Raw genomic sequence first — 14,780 nt, forward strand, 5'->3', positions numbered from 1 at the left:
GAGAGCGCGTGCGCGCGGCCAGAGTGTCGCCGACGTACCATCGAGATGCGGGCTGCACGGCCTAGAGCGTCCCAGAGGACGCCACCGCCCCCTCCCCGCGGGGGGGTGGGGGGGCGCGGAGCCGTTGTCATAGTTACGGCTTCCTTGGCTCCGGCACCTGCGTCCATCTCCCTGAGGAGAAAGCAGAGGGAGGGCAGAGTGGCCTGGGGGGCTCGGGGTCCGCCGCGCCCCCTTGGCCTCCTCCTCGGTCCCGCGGGGGTCTCCTCCCCCCACCTTCCCACGGGCCTTCTCCTTAAGCATTAATGAAGCACTTGCTGTAGGCTCCATGCCTTGCCCTCAAGGGGCTGACGCTCCGCAGAGGCAACAACACCCGGAAAGGTTGGGGGTGGACAGAAGAAGTACCCAGAGAGAGCCCTGGGCCAAGGAGGGCACATCCGGGGGTGGAGGGAGCCTCCAGTCCAGGGGAGGCTATCGGCCAGCCTGGACTGATGATGGAGTGGGGGTGGGGTGGGGGAGAGGGTTGGTGCCTGTCCCATCCTCCTGAGGGTCCACTTGAGCCATGCAGCCATCAGAACTGTGGTGCCTATGACACCAGCTTGGGTGCGGCACCTTCAATATCTCTCAAATGGGTGAAGGAGCAGCTGTCGCACCTCTCTCGGGGGAGTTACCAGCTCTCCTCACCTCTCATCACTCTTGGTGGACAGTGTCCCAAGAATGACCAGCTCTCCCTGCCTTGGGCCACTTGGGCAGTGTCTCAGTGCCAGATAAACACCCACAGACTATTGCTCCCCCCAACCCTGTTCTTTCCCTCTTTCACACCACCGTGTACATAATGAAATGTGCCTCTAGCAGTCGCTGTTTTGTTGCCATCAAGCCATGCTGGGGACACAAGAAGACACAAGAAGGAGACTGGGTGCCCATGGATGCCACATTGTGGGAGCCCAAGGAGGCAGAGGAAGAGTGGGCTACACACCTGGGGCCCTTCCCTTCCAGCAGCCCCTCAGAGCCATGCATGCCCCTTATTCACGTAACTCTTGGAAACCCCAAGAGCTAATTCTCCTGAAGCCCAGTGGGCACAGAGCTGTCCAGGGCACAGTTTGTAGACTCTTTTGGAGACATGGAACGAAGAGAAAAAAGGAGGTCCTCAGTGTTACAGCCAGGGAAGGTGAGGTCACTCCTGCTAGCTGACCTGCTTGGGGAAGAGGGGCCTTTAAGGATGGAACTCTGGTGGGTTGAGTTCAGTAAATGACCTCTCTTGGCTAGGCACCCTGGTCAGTCCCTAAAAGATCCCCGAAAGCTAATGAGGTGCCTCTGGGGGTGGGGGCAGCTGTTAATGGTGGGGGGGGGTCCCAGAGGAAGCTGTTATAACAACAATGCTACTTGCTGCTACTGTGGCTGTGTAAGACCAACAACACCAGCACACAGGAGGGCTGCTAGCACAGGTTCTTTGATCTGCTTTTCTAAGGAAAGCAACTTTAAGGAGTTAAGAATCCCCCTTTAATTAAACACACACACACACACACACACACACACATATATATATATATATATATATATATATATATATATATAAAATTCTCTTAGTTCAGGGGAAAAAGTCAGCACCCTGAACTTCAGGATAAAAACAAACAGAAATTACAAGCAGAAATTATATAAACAGAGCAAAATAACACAAATCAACAAACAGGCTTCTAGCCATCTGACCAGATATTACATATATAGTTACCAGAGAGAGAAGCACCAATATCTGGGGTTTTCAAAGACAGGAGGGTTCCTTAACGACTACCCAGAGTCTCTGATGGTCAAATCACACAACACTCTTCCAGTGAGTGAGCCCCCAAAGCCAAACCTCTCCTCCCACAGTTCTAGGAGTTGTAGTTTAATGCTACCCTCAGAGTATATATACCCTTTAGGGCCCTAGGGCTTCACACCTCTAGTGACCTAATTAGCAAAAGGGTGTGGGTCTTCCTACAAACAAAGACAAGACTCAGTCAAAGGCACTTGATTGCCTTGGTGCTGAGAAGCACTCCAAAAGAAAAAACTGTAAAAAGTCCCACTTTGCTTGCCCTTACAGTCACTTAGAGCAGCCAATGCCAGAGGGGAGGTCCTGGGATGAAGGAGAAGAGAGCCAGGGTAACAAGACAAGCAGAAGGGAAGAGGCAGCTGACTGACCCACCTGGAGGGGCTGGGCCAGGGAAAAGGCAGCCTGCCCCATCCCCATGCTATTCACTGGGAAGGTTCAAAAATTTGCCAGATTATGCCCTTAGAGATATATTCATTTCCTGCAGGGCTGCTGGGGCCCTGGAGGAAAAACATGGCATTTGGAGTCCAAGGCCCTGGGTTCCAATTCAGGATGGGCTTCCTCCTAGCCTCATGAGATTAGGCAAGACACAACCTACTTGGACCTCAGGTAACTCATCTGTAGAACAAGGGGCTTGGATTAGATAGTCTCTAAAGCCCTTCCCAGCTCCAAGTGAAAGTGGAGAGGCCTCAGAGAAGAGATTCAGAGCAATTGAAGGGGTGGAAAGATGTTTTAGAACAACCAGGGGCTGAGGGCAGGGAAGCTCTGCAGGCTGGGGCTTCCATTTCAGTGCCCACACCCTGCCCATGGAGCCTTGGCATGAGGAGAAAATACCAGGGAGATCACAGCCCTGGGAATGGGCACTACCCAGGAGTGTGGCTCAGGAAGGGGCTGAGGGGAACTTAATGAAGTGGACTGACTTGGAATGGGAGGAGTGAGGCTGAGGAGCGGGCCCCTCCACCTTGCCCTTGCTGGGACTTAGAGATCCAGGTGGCTTTTGGCAGCCAGGAGGGAGCTGCAGATGGGAGCATTCCCCATTCCACCCAGTGCTTCCCTACCTGCTGGAGGCCTTGGAGGGACCCCAAGCACCCAGGTGTCTCTCCAACTGCAGCTCTTCTTGGTCTGAGCCCAGGCAACAAGACGCCATGTTCCATTCCACCCTTTGCCCATTTCTTCTTGTGTGTTGTCTCCCCCCCCCCATTAGATTGTAAGCGCTTTGAGGTTAGGGACTATCTTTCTTTTTCTTATTTGTATACCTGGTGCTTAGCACAGCGCCTAGCAAACAGTAGGCACTTAATAGATGCTTATTGAATTGAATTGCAGAATGCATTTGAAGCCTTCCTCTTCTTTGTTAACCCATCCCCCCAAAGTGTTCTTTCTGCCTCCAGCCTCTCCCTTCTCCAATCCAGCCCACTCCCAACTGCCCCTGTCAGCTTTGACTCTGTCACCACCAGGGGGCTCCCCATGGCAGAAAATCAGACAAAATCCAACCCCGATAAAGGCAGTGGAGGCACTGCCCCCCCCCCCCCGGGTGTCTGTCACGTGACTGCCCCTGCCAGCCAGTGCACTGGCCGTTCTGTCCAGCCTCTGGGCCCCGCCCAGGCTGATCCCCTGGACTAGCCTCCCCTCGGCTTCTCGAAAGCCTGGGCCTCCTTGTCTCTCTGCTGCTGCGCAGTTGGTAACGCTCTCCTTTCCTCATCCCACTTCCCATATTGGCGATTGTTGAGTAAATCGTCCTTCCTCGATCTCTCCAGCTCCGCTAACTATCCTCCTTCTCTTCTGCCCTTTGTGGCCAGACTCCAAAAAGGAGTCTACACTGACTGCCTCCACTTCCTCTCCTCCCTCTCTCCCAACCCCTGAACGATGCAGCTTCCAACCTCATCATTATGCCAAACTGCTCTCCCCAAAGTGACCTCTTAGCTGCCAAATCCTCTAAGCCTCTCTCTCTCTCTCTCTCATTCTTCTTTTTTTTTAATTTATTTTAACATTCTTTTCTTTTTAAATTTTGAGTTCCAAATTCCCTACCTCCACCCATCACTGAGAAGGGAAGCTATATGATATCCGTTACACATATGAAGTCATGCAAGCCATATGTCAAGATAACCCATATTTAAAAAAAAAAAGAAGGCAAGAAGAATAAAGTGAGAAACTGATACTTCAGTTTGCACTCAGAGTTCCTCAATTCTCCCTCTGGAGATGGATGGCATTTCTTCATCAAGAATTCTTTACACCAATGGCCTTTTCTCAATCCTCATTCTCCTCAGCTCCTTTGCAGCCTTGAACCACTGGATGCTCCCTTCTCTCTCTGTTTTCAGGACATCCATCTCTCCTGCTTCTCTTCCTGCCCATTTGACTGCTCCTCAGTCTCCTTGACTGTATTCTCATCCAGATCATGCCCTTGAACTACAGGGGAATCCACGAGGCTCTGTCCTGGGCCCTCTACTCTTCTCCCCCTATCCTACTTCGGTTGGAAACTTCATCAGCTCCCTTGGATTCAATGACCATCTCTGTGCTGATGGTTTTCAAATCTTCCCCAGCCTCTCCGCTGTCCTCCAATCTCACACTTCCAATTGCCTTTCAGACATCTCAGACTAGATGTCCAGCAGACATATTATACTCAAAATGTTCAAAACAGAATTCTTTCTCTTTCTCCCTAAACCCTGCCCTCCTCTTCCCTTCCCTGTGGCTATAGAAAGCAACACCAAACTTCCAGTCCTTCAAACTCACAACCTAGGAGTCAATATAGACTCCCTCTGACCACCCAGATCCAATATAGTGCCAAGGCCAGTCAATTTCACCTCTGCACCATCTCTTGTCAATTTCTCCCCCTCCAGCATCTCTGGTCAATTTCACCTCTGCATCATCTTTCCAATAGCCCTTTTTCTGTCCTCTGACACTGGCCCCATCTTGGTGAAGACCCTCATCTCCTCACACTTGGACTATTACAGTAGCCTGAGGGTGGGTTGGCCTACCCCAAGTCTACCCCCACTCCAGTCCATCTTCCATTCAGCCACCAAAGTGACCTTCCTAAAACACAGTTCTGATCCTGTCACCCCCTACTCCATAAACTCCAGGGGTTCCCTATCGCCTCCAGGTGATATATCAAATAAAATAAGTAACATAGATATTTATGATAAAAATAAAATTAGATATATCTAAAAACAGATATATTTTACATATTATACGAAATCTTCTGTTTGGCAAAGCACTTAACAACCTGGTCCCCTCTCACCTTTCCAGACTGCCTGATGATGTCTCCTGTGACCTGGTCACCCTGATGTGAGATGGTCCATTTCCAAACTGCATATGTGTTCACTGGCTGTTTGCCATGCTTGGAATGCTCTCCCTCCTCTCTGTCCTGCTGGGTTTCCTTCAAGTCTCACCTAGAATTCCACCTACTACTGGAAGCCCTTCCCCATCCCTCTGACACCAGTGTCTTCCCGCTGGTGCTTCTCTTCACTTTGTCCTGGCTGCATGAGTTTTTGTGTATTGTTTTCCCCAGTGGACTGTGAGCTCCTTGAGGGTAGGGACTGTCCTCTGCCCCTCTTTGTATACCCAGTGCTTGGCCCAGCCCTGATAATAATTAGTAAATGCTCCTTGACTGACTGACTCCCACCCATTAGCCATTTTGGAAACTGATAATTCTTATGGAATACTACAAGTGAGTTGACACAGGGTCCCCCAAATCCTAGAGCTATTTTAAGATTTGGTAGCTTCAATGGCCACAAGCTTTATTGAATGGTTTAAAGCAGCACCAAGACTTTTGGGACACCCTGTAGTCTAAGGCAGCAGTGCCTTGGCTTGCTCAGTCTCTGATTGTGAAACAGACCAAGAGTTTGATGACTATGGTGATTTTAGGGTGTCTTTGGTCTCTTTATTATGGCAATTAATTTATTCTTCTTAAATATCTGTACAAAATTAATACTTTTAATTTTATATGCGTAGCCATTCCTCTCTGCATCTCTATTTCTTTCTCTGTCTGGCTCTGTCGCTCTGTCTCTCTGTTTCTCTCCCTCTCCCTTCTTGCCTCTCTGTCTCTGTCTCTCTCCCTTCTGTAATAACAACCACACTGGCATACCCAGAAGGGCTGCTTTCTAAGGAAAGCAATTTAAAAGGGGTTAACGATCTTCTTTAATTGCATAAAATACAAACAGAGGAAATACAGAGAAGAGAAATAAAGACCAACAGACAGGGCTCCACTGCCTGAATCAAAACAATACTGCTAAATATACTTTACATCCACCACTGGATTGAGAGAGCCTTTACCACTGAGTGGTTGGAGAGCTCTGAACATACAGTTACTCAGCATCTCGACCAGGGAATCGCAAGATCCTTTTTGTAAGTGAGCCCCCAAAGCTCACCTCTCACAATATACACTTGTTCAGCTAATAGGCTCAAGAGCCAGAACCTTCCTGACTCAGTACCTAATTAGAAATTAGCAAAAGGCATGTAAGCCTTCCTACAAGCAAGCAAGCTTCCCTTAATGGGCTCCACATGAGGCCTATTGATGGGCAGGGAAGATCTTATTCCCCATTGACCTTACACTTTCCTGTCTCTCTGTGTCTCTGTCTGTCTGTCTGTCTGTCTCTCTGTTTTTCTCTGTCTCCATCCATCTGTCAGTCTGTCTCTGTTTCTTTCCTTCTCTCTGCCTCTGTCTCTTTCTGTGTTTGTCTCTGTCTCTCTCTGTCACTGTCTCTGTTTCTCTCTCTCTTTCTGTGTTGGTCTCGCTCTCTGTCTGTCTCCCTCTCTCTTTCTCTCTTTATTTGTCTCTGTCTCTGTCCCTGTCTTTCTTTCTGTCTCTGTGTGTCTGTCTCTCTCTGTGTTTATCTCTCTCTCTCTCTCACTATCTGTCTCTATCCTTCTGTGTGCATGTGTCTCTCTCTCTCTGTGCTCATCTTCATCTCTGTGTGTCTCTTTGTCTCTGTCTTCTGTTTTGTCTCTATCTCTCTCTCACTGTCTCTCTGTCTCTGTCTCTATCTGTATATGTCTCTATCTCTCTGTCTTTATGTTTATTTCTGTCTCTATCTCTATCTCTGTTTCTTTCCCTCTTTCTCTCTCTGTGTGTTTGTCTCTGTCTCTCCCTCTCTCTCTCTATTTGTCTCTCTCTCTTTCCATCTCTGTCTCTGTTTTTCTCTCTCTCTCTGTATGTGTGTGTTTGTCTCTGTCTCTCTCTGTCTCTGTCTGTCTGTCTCTCTCCCTTTCTTTCTAGTCATTGAGTTCTCACACTTGGGAATTCATGAATGCAGGGTCCAGTAAATGAGCATGTCCCGTCCTGGTTGCTGCCCTTCCATCTCTTGGGGAAGTCCATCTCTCCTCTCGGTGCAGGTGACTTCCCAAGTGCCTGGCCCAAGGCAGCCATTCCCTGGTGCTGATTCCCTCCTTCCAGGTGCAGGCCTGCTATCCTCCCGAAGCATCGTCTCCTGCCTGTGCTTGCATACTGATTGTCCCCGTGGGTAGAAGCCCAGCACAGTCAGAAGGTATGAAGAATCCAGGCATCGAGTCCCAGCTGCCGCCCCCAGCACACACACAGGAGTGTCTGGTGTCCTCAGAAGGCACCCCACTCTTCTCCTGGAGGGGCCCCTCGGGCACCACCAGACAAAGGCTCCGGCCACTCATCTTATCAGGCTGATTCATGTATCCTGGGCACAGAGACCTAGAGCTGCAGTGGACCTTAACAGTCATCTTGTTCAAACCTCTCATTTTACAGAGGAGGAAACTGAGGCCCAGAGGCAGTAAGTGACTTTCCCAAGGTCTTCTGCCTCTTTTGGATCACACTGTTTCCTTCCAATTGATCACTCACTCTGCTGAGAGCACCTGGGTAATGCAGTGACTAGCACACTGGGCCTGAGGTCAGGAAGCCCTGTGTTCAAATCCAGCCTCAGACACTTATTAGCTGCGTGACCCTGGGCACACCACTTCACCCTGTTTGCCTCACTTTCCTCATCTGTAAAACGGCTATAATAAGAGCACCTGCCTCGAAGGTTGTTGTGAGGATCCAATGAGAAGATGTGAAGGGCTTGGCTCGGTGCCTAACGCACAGTAGGCACTTCAATGTTTCTTGACTGATTGACCAGCCCCACTCTGCGTTGGCTTTATCAAACATTGAACTTCCATATTCAGTGGCTTCTGGGGCTTCTGTGTTTTACCTTGTTTGTCTGACCCACTTTTCTATATTTTAACCAGTGCTAAAAAGTGGATTGCGGCTCAATAATGCAGCTTGAGATCTGGTAATGCCGCGCTCCACACCTACCATTTCTTCCATTATTTTGTCTCTCCTAATGTATTTGGTTAGGTTCTAGAAGATAAACTTTCGGCTGTTTGATTGGTATCGCATTCAATCAGCTTATACTGTATCTCATTTTTATTATGTTGACACAGTCTAGCCATGGACAATAAATCTCATTCTAGTTATTAATGTCTTCCTTTCTCTCTGCCCTTTACTTAAAGGACCAAGTATTCTCCCCTATTCTCCTTTCTTGCTGTTGTTTATTTGCCCGAGGGGGAGAATGAATTTCAATGCCTACCATGTGCCATGAACTGTGCTATGTGCCAGGGATACCAAAGTAAAAAGCACCCTTTCCCTGTCTCCCTAATGGCAGAGACAACATGTAAATAACTACATACAAGATCCAAGTAAATGAAGGCAATCTGAAAAAAGAAGGCATTAGTAACAGGGGACACCAGAACAGAAGAGAAGACAGAGACAGAGACAGAGACAGAGACAGAGACAGAGACAGAGACAGAGACAGAGACAGAGATAGAGATAGAGACAGAGACAGAGACAGAGACAGGGACAGGGACAGAGACAGAGACAGAGACAGAGACAGAGACAGAGACAGAGAGAGGGACTGCCCCAGACCATTTTGGTAGTTCATTTCTGCCAATACAGCCAGTGGAAATAGAGTGTTCCTCCCCATATGGTAGGGGAAGGCAGAACATCTTCTGGGACCCAGAAGCAGGTCCATAGATTCTCCTACAGGAGTGCCTGCATCTTAGATGATCTGGACGTGTCCCGAAGCCCCCTCATATTTCCTTGAGCATCAAAGGAGGAGTTACTAAGTGGTGGTGAGACCTGAAAGTGCCAGCTGCGATGGAGAAGGATTCCAACTTGCCCATCTCAACCAGTGAGTTGGGGAATGAGTGAAAGTGCGGCTAGTGCAGCGAAAGGAGGCCAGACCTCAGTAAGAGCTGACATGGAAGGGCAAGAATGGGTCAGTTAACACCAAGAAAACGCAGGTGCTCCATCAGCCACCACCACTTCACCATCCGTGCGTGGAACCATCCGTTACGGCAAGTGGAGAAGTTCACCTACTTTGGCAGCGTCCTTTCCAGGGATTTACACATTGATAATGAGGTTGGCATATGCATTGCCAGAGTTAGCTCAGTGTTTGGGAGACTCCAAAGGAAAGTGTGGGAGAAAAGAGGTATTAGACTGACTACCAAACTGAGGGTCCACAGAGCTGGGGCTTTGACCTCATTGTTGTATGCCTGTGAAACCTGGGTAGTTTACCAGCACTGTGCCAGGAAACTGAATCACTTCCATTTGAATTGTCTTAGGAACATTCTGAAGATCACCCAGTAGGATAAGGTGCCAGACCCTGAGATCTTTTCTCAAGCTAAATCGCCAAGCATTCAAACCCTACTGTAGAGGGCACAACTCCAATGGACTGGCTACATTATTTAAATGTGAAACACATGCTTGCCAAAAAGACTATTTTGTGGAGAACTCACACGGGGCAAGCACTCACATGGTGCTCAGAAGAAGCAATACAAGGATACTCTCAAGGTCTCTCTCAAGAATTCTGGAGTTGATTGTGTAACATGGGAGACACTAGCACAGGATCGCTCAGCTTGGCGTGCCCACATCAGAGAAAGTACTGTGCTCTATGAGCAAAGCAGAATTGACACAGCTCAAAGGAAACGCAGGATGCCCAAGTTTGGAGTATCTACCCCAAATGTTCACATGGACTATTTGTACCCGACCTGTGGTAGAGCATACCAAGCTTGTATTGGCCTGATCAGCCACAGTCAGACACACTCTGACTTGACTCTAGCCTAGTGATGTCACTTTGGTCCTCTTCATGAATGAAGGATAACAACCAACAGTTGAGTGGTCAGTGGCATGCTCCTTCCTCAGGCTTCAGCCCTGCTTCTGAACAGAGGACACCATGGTGAATCCAGAGGTTGGGAATCATACTGTCTCCCTGCTGTGCCTTGGCTAAGTGAACCTCCTTTTGTTACCAGCTTGATGCTCTATGGGAATCTCATTTTATCCCCAACCTGGGTCTGGATTACCAGACCAGCCTGAGTCAGGTCTGGCCTCCCACACCTGCCATACTCCTGCACGACAGCCTCCATCTCTGAAACAGGACCAGGACCCCCAGAGGTGTTTTTTGAAGGGGGTACATTTGTTTGTGGTGAGAGTGGGACCTAAACTTTACTGCCCCCCTTTTTCATTCGTTCTCCCCTGTGACTGATGGGAAGGAGGTAGGGGTGTGTGTGTGTGTGTGTGTGTGTGTGTGTGTGTGTGTGTGTGATGTGTCCTTAATCAATCCTGGTAGGGCAAAGCTTGAGACTTCTCATGTATAATCTCACAATGGTGCGCATGTATTTATACTTCACAAATATCCCATTTGATCCTTTCAACTACCCTGGGAGATTGGGAGAAGTGGCAAAATGAAGCAGAGTTCAATGACGTTATCCATGAAAATGCGGGCACTAAGAGTCCAGGCAGGATTTGAACTAGGGTCTTTTTTTACTCAGCCAGCCAGCTCTCCTCTCCACTGTGCCCCCTAGTGCAGTAGGGAAGGTGGGGCAGCTGCAGTGCAGACCTGAACAGTTAGGGAGAGCGGCGCTGGTGAGTGAGCTGTAGTTTATCAGTACTTGGTGGTCAGACGGCCACCTAGTGGTCAGTCACAGGACTTCAATCCTTGGGCAAAGCTGTGGCGCAGCCCCTCACGGACCGTCCTTGGAGCTTTGTTGCGCTATCTTGTGCCAAATGGAGGCTGCACTCTTTAAATGAAATGAAATTAATTGGTCGATGAATGGGGGTTGGTTGGCCTCTGGGGAATGGAAGTGGTGTGGCTTCAGGGGGTTGGGGAGAGGCAGAGCAGCTGTCTCAGTCGCTGTTCTCCTTCTCCTTAGCCCAGGAGGTCTCTTCCTCCCCATGGCCTCACCTCATCATCCCTGGCACCCCAGATGAGGTGAGGCCTGTTCTCTGGCCTCCCCATGGTGCCATTTATCCTAAAGACTCTAGCTCTGGGGAGACAGCCTTGGAAGGGCAAGGCTCAGCCAGTCTGGGCAGTGGGGACACTGGGGCAAAGGCCCAGCCAGATTCTGGGGAAGAGAAAGAGGAGGGAGAGGATGGCTTCCCCCAACAGCTGGTTCACTTCAGCAGCAAATGTGTCTTCTGTGGCTCCTCGATGACCCTGCCTGTCCAGTCCAACATTCCTGCAGCTTGTGAGCTGTGTTCTGACATGTTGTCTTTGTCTGAGAGGCCCCTGTCAGGGCCCAACTGCAAGGTAGAGGTGGGGGTGGATCCATTTCCCCTTGGCCCCCATGGTCTCCTCACCCACACCCACACCTGTACCCTAGGCACCCAAAGAGCCATTTCTAGGCATCCAGAGCTCTCAACTCCTCAAGGCAGAAGCAGCTCCTCCAACCCTGAAGCTGGTGGAGCCCTGAGCCCAGGGAGTGACAGGGACCCTCGACACTCCCTCCAGAAGTGATCCTAGAAGTTTGGCATGCAGTAGGTCTTTAATGAATGTTAAGATTGAGATCAGGCCGGAGGATGATGAGGGGGTTTGGGGGTAGAGAGAAGGAGCTATGGGCTAAGCAGATTGTGATAGTGTGAAGTCCCTGAGCAGAGGGCATAGCTCCTGGTGGCCACATGCTCGAGTGGCTGTCCCAAGCAGCAGCCATCCTCTGAGTCTCCAGCATGGGCAGCACCACTCTAGCCATGCCTGCTCCCATCCAGTTTGTCCAGGATGTCAGTGTGTGAGCCGCCCAAGCTCAGGACATTTCCAGCCACGGGTGGGGAACACAGCCCCAGCCATCCTCACCCTCCACCAGCCTCTCTCATGGCCAGAGATCACTGGCTTCCTCTGCCTTTCCTTTCAAGCTCTAGTACCACACTAATGGGGGTGGGGGGTCAGAAAGAAGTAGACCCAGGAGAGAGAGGTGGAGGTGGCGGGGGGGGGGGGGGGGGGCATGCAGTGGTCAGTCCCCTTCTTTCCTGGGCCCCACCCCATCATCCTCCTCAAGCATGGGGGGATGCTGCTGATAAATGGCTTTGCAAAAACAAACAAGAAACAGCGTCACGTTGTGGACACTTTTCCTTCCCTCTCTTAAGTCCAGACAAACCATGAAATACCAAACCAAGCCCTGATTTGTAGTTCCCAGACTTCTGAGGTGTAAGTGGTCCTGGCCCTGAAGGTTGAACGGTGGCCTTGTTCGGGGTCAGGGCTTGAGAGAAGAGATGTGGCTGGAAGAGGGAAAGAGCAATGTCTGAAAATGGTTTTAAGAAAAAGGATCAATGAGTCTGTGAAGAAGGTGAGTGAAACTGTAGTTAGAGAGACTGGAGACAGTGAGTCGGAAAGAGAAAGAGAGGGCAGAAGAAGCCATCTGTCATCAGACTCAGGCCCTTTGGGACACAGCCTGGGATGTTTCGCCACCTCTGGAAGGGCTTCTCAGGCTTGGCAGATCCAGAGCTGGGGGGCAGGAGGGCTGCTCTGGGTCTTCCAGGGTCACCCGCCAGGCAGCCCTTTTCTGAGGATCAGACTGCCCATGGGCCACTGGAGGCTAGGGGAAATCCCAGCCCAAAGAAGTGACTTCAGCTGGCCCCTTCCCACTTTCCTGTCCATGCCTGGGATGGAGGGCAAAGGGGAGCCCATAGAACCCTAGGCCCTGGGATCCTAGCTCTAGCTCTGGAAGAACATTGGAAGCCATTGAGTCTAGAACCTCTAGATCCCAGAGGAAGGCAATGATTCCTGAAAGGTCAGAGCCAGATTTGGCCTGGAAGACCCAGTGTCCAAGGTCCACAGGTCTTGTGCCACCACCATGCCCCACTGGATCAATGTTCTCCAGGATGCAGTAGGGGCAGGAGGAGAAAGGGGAGAGAAGGGAAGAGTCTTCCAGCCCACAGCAAGAATCTATATTCTGGCCAGGTTTCCAGCATAATCTCATGTCAGGCCTGTGGAAATAAAGAGGGTAGTAGGTGCTATGGGAACCCCGGGGGGAACCAGATTCTGAAGATGGCAGTGGATGGAGAGGACAGAGAGGGAGGCAGAGTGGATAACAAATACTACCTCACAGTTGTGAGGAGGACAGAAAACGAGACACCTGGCCAGCCTGTGGGAGTGTCAGCCACTCTCATTGTTCGGACAAGACAAAATGTGGAGAGAGGGCGTTTTGGCTGAATCAGGAATCCAAGGCAAGTGGGACTAGAAAGAGAATGGAGCACAGAACCAGCCTAGCCGAAGTAGGTAGGCGGATGGCTAGGTTTTGTGCTGAAGCACTGAAATTTAGAGGGTCCCAGAGAGCAAGAATCATTAGCTTAGTGCTGAGACCCGGGGAGATTCAGGGGCACCTTCCCAGGGATCACAACTGAGAACACATAGAATCCTCTGCTAGACTGCCCCCAGGCATCTGAGACAGTTGGGTTGGTTTGGGGGTCTAGTAGCCTCAGAGGAGGGACTGGCCCACACCACCAGGGATGTAACCAGGAGGAAGAAGAAAAGGAGATTCAGCATAGGAGTGTGTGTGTGTGTGTGTGTGTGTGTGTGTGTGTGTGTGTGTGTGTGTACCCAAGCACTGGAGCAACTGACACCAATTTAAATGTCAAGCCCTTTCTTAAGCACCTTCTCCTCAGTCAGGCTGGGAGGGAGTTAGAAGAGGGATGACTCATCGAGCAGCTACCCAAGACCCCAGCTGACCCTGCTCTAAAGTCAAGCTGAACAGAGGCATCTGTTCTGGACCCACCACTCAAGCTTCCTCCTCCAGGAAGGCATTCTGATGCTCCTCTCCCAGATGGGAGGCTGCTCTTCTCCTCTACCTTAGCTCAATGAGGTTGAGAAGGACTGGGGTAGGGGTGGGGGAGGTGATGGCTGGGGGTTTGTGGGGGAGGGGCTGGGGAGGGAGGAGAGGGAGATGATGGCTGGTCCACTGGGGTTTTCTGGGGGAGGGGCAGGGCTTGCTCAGGCTAACCTTTGCTTCCCTCCTGGGGGACTGAATGGTTTGCCCCATCTCTTCCCTGGGCCAGGGGGCCCCAGTATAGGGCCTGGTTCCTCCTCCCTACCCCTCTCTTCTCCTCCTCTCCTCCCCCTCTCTCTGCAGTCCAGATTCTGACTGACACTGACTTTTGCTGGTTGAAAGAAGACCCTGAGTCCAGATAGGCGATGAGAAGGACTTTTAGGCCTGGCTGGGTCACTGCCTATAAATAGCTCCCTGCCCCCACCCCGCCTGCTCATGTGGGGGAGGGGTGTGTGGAGTTGAGCCAGCTTTGATGGGAGCAGGGGAGGGAGGAAGCTATGGGAATGGGGTCTGATGGCTAGCCAGCCTGAGGCAGAGGCAGGGCCCCAGCCCTGGGAGCAGGTTGGGAGCTGTCTCCTTGGAATGATTTTCCCAGAAGGCTGACTCCCAATTCCTGATGCTCCCCACTTATCCTGCCCCAAGACCCAGGAATGGAGAGCCCTGGCCCACACAGGCAGAGTGAAGCCCTTCGAAATCCCAAAGGATGCTTTGGACTGGGGCCCCCATGGAAACTGCTGCCCTTTGTGAACAAAATAGCAAAGCCAGCCTGCCTTCTTGTTGGTGGCTCCCACCCACCCTTCCCCTCTCTTTTCTCCTCCCCCTTTCTGGAAGTGTTAGCTGGGTTACCTTCTTTCCTCCTCTTCTTTTCTTCCTTCCTCCCCCTCCCAACCCTTCTTCCCCCCACTCTACGGGCAGTTCCTGGGCCCCAAAGGAGCCAAGCCTCTAGGGG

The sequence above is a fragment of the Trichosurus vulpecula genome, chromosome 4 (genome assembly GCF_011100635.1).
Source record: "Trichosurus vulpecula isolate mTriVul1 chromosome 4, mTriVul1.pri, whole genome shotgun sequence".
Taxonomy (NCBI): domain Eukaryota; kingdom Metazoa; phylum Chordata; class Mammalia; order Diprotodontia; family Phalangeridae; genus Trichosurus; species Trichosurus vulpecula.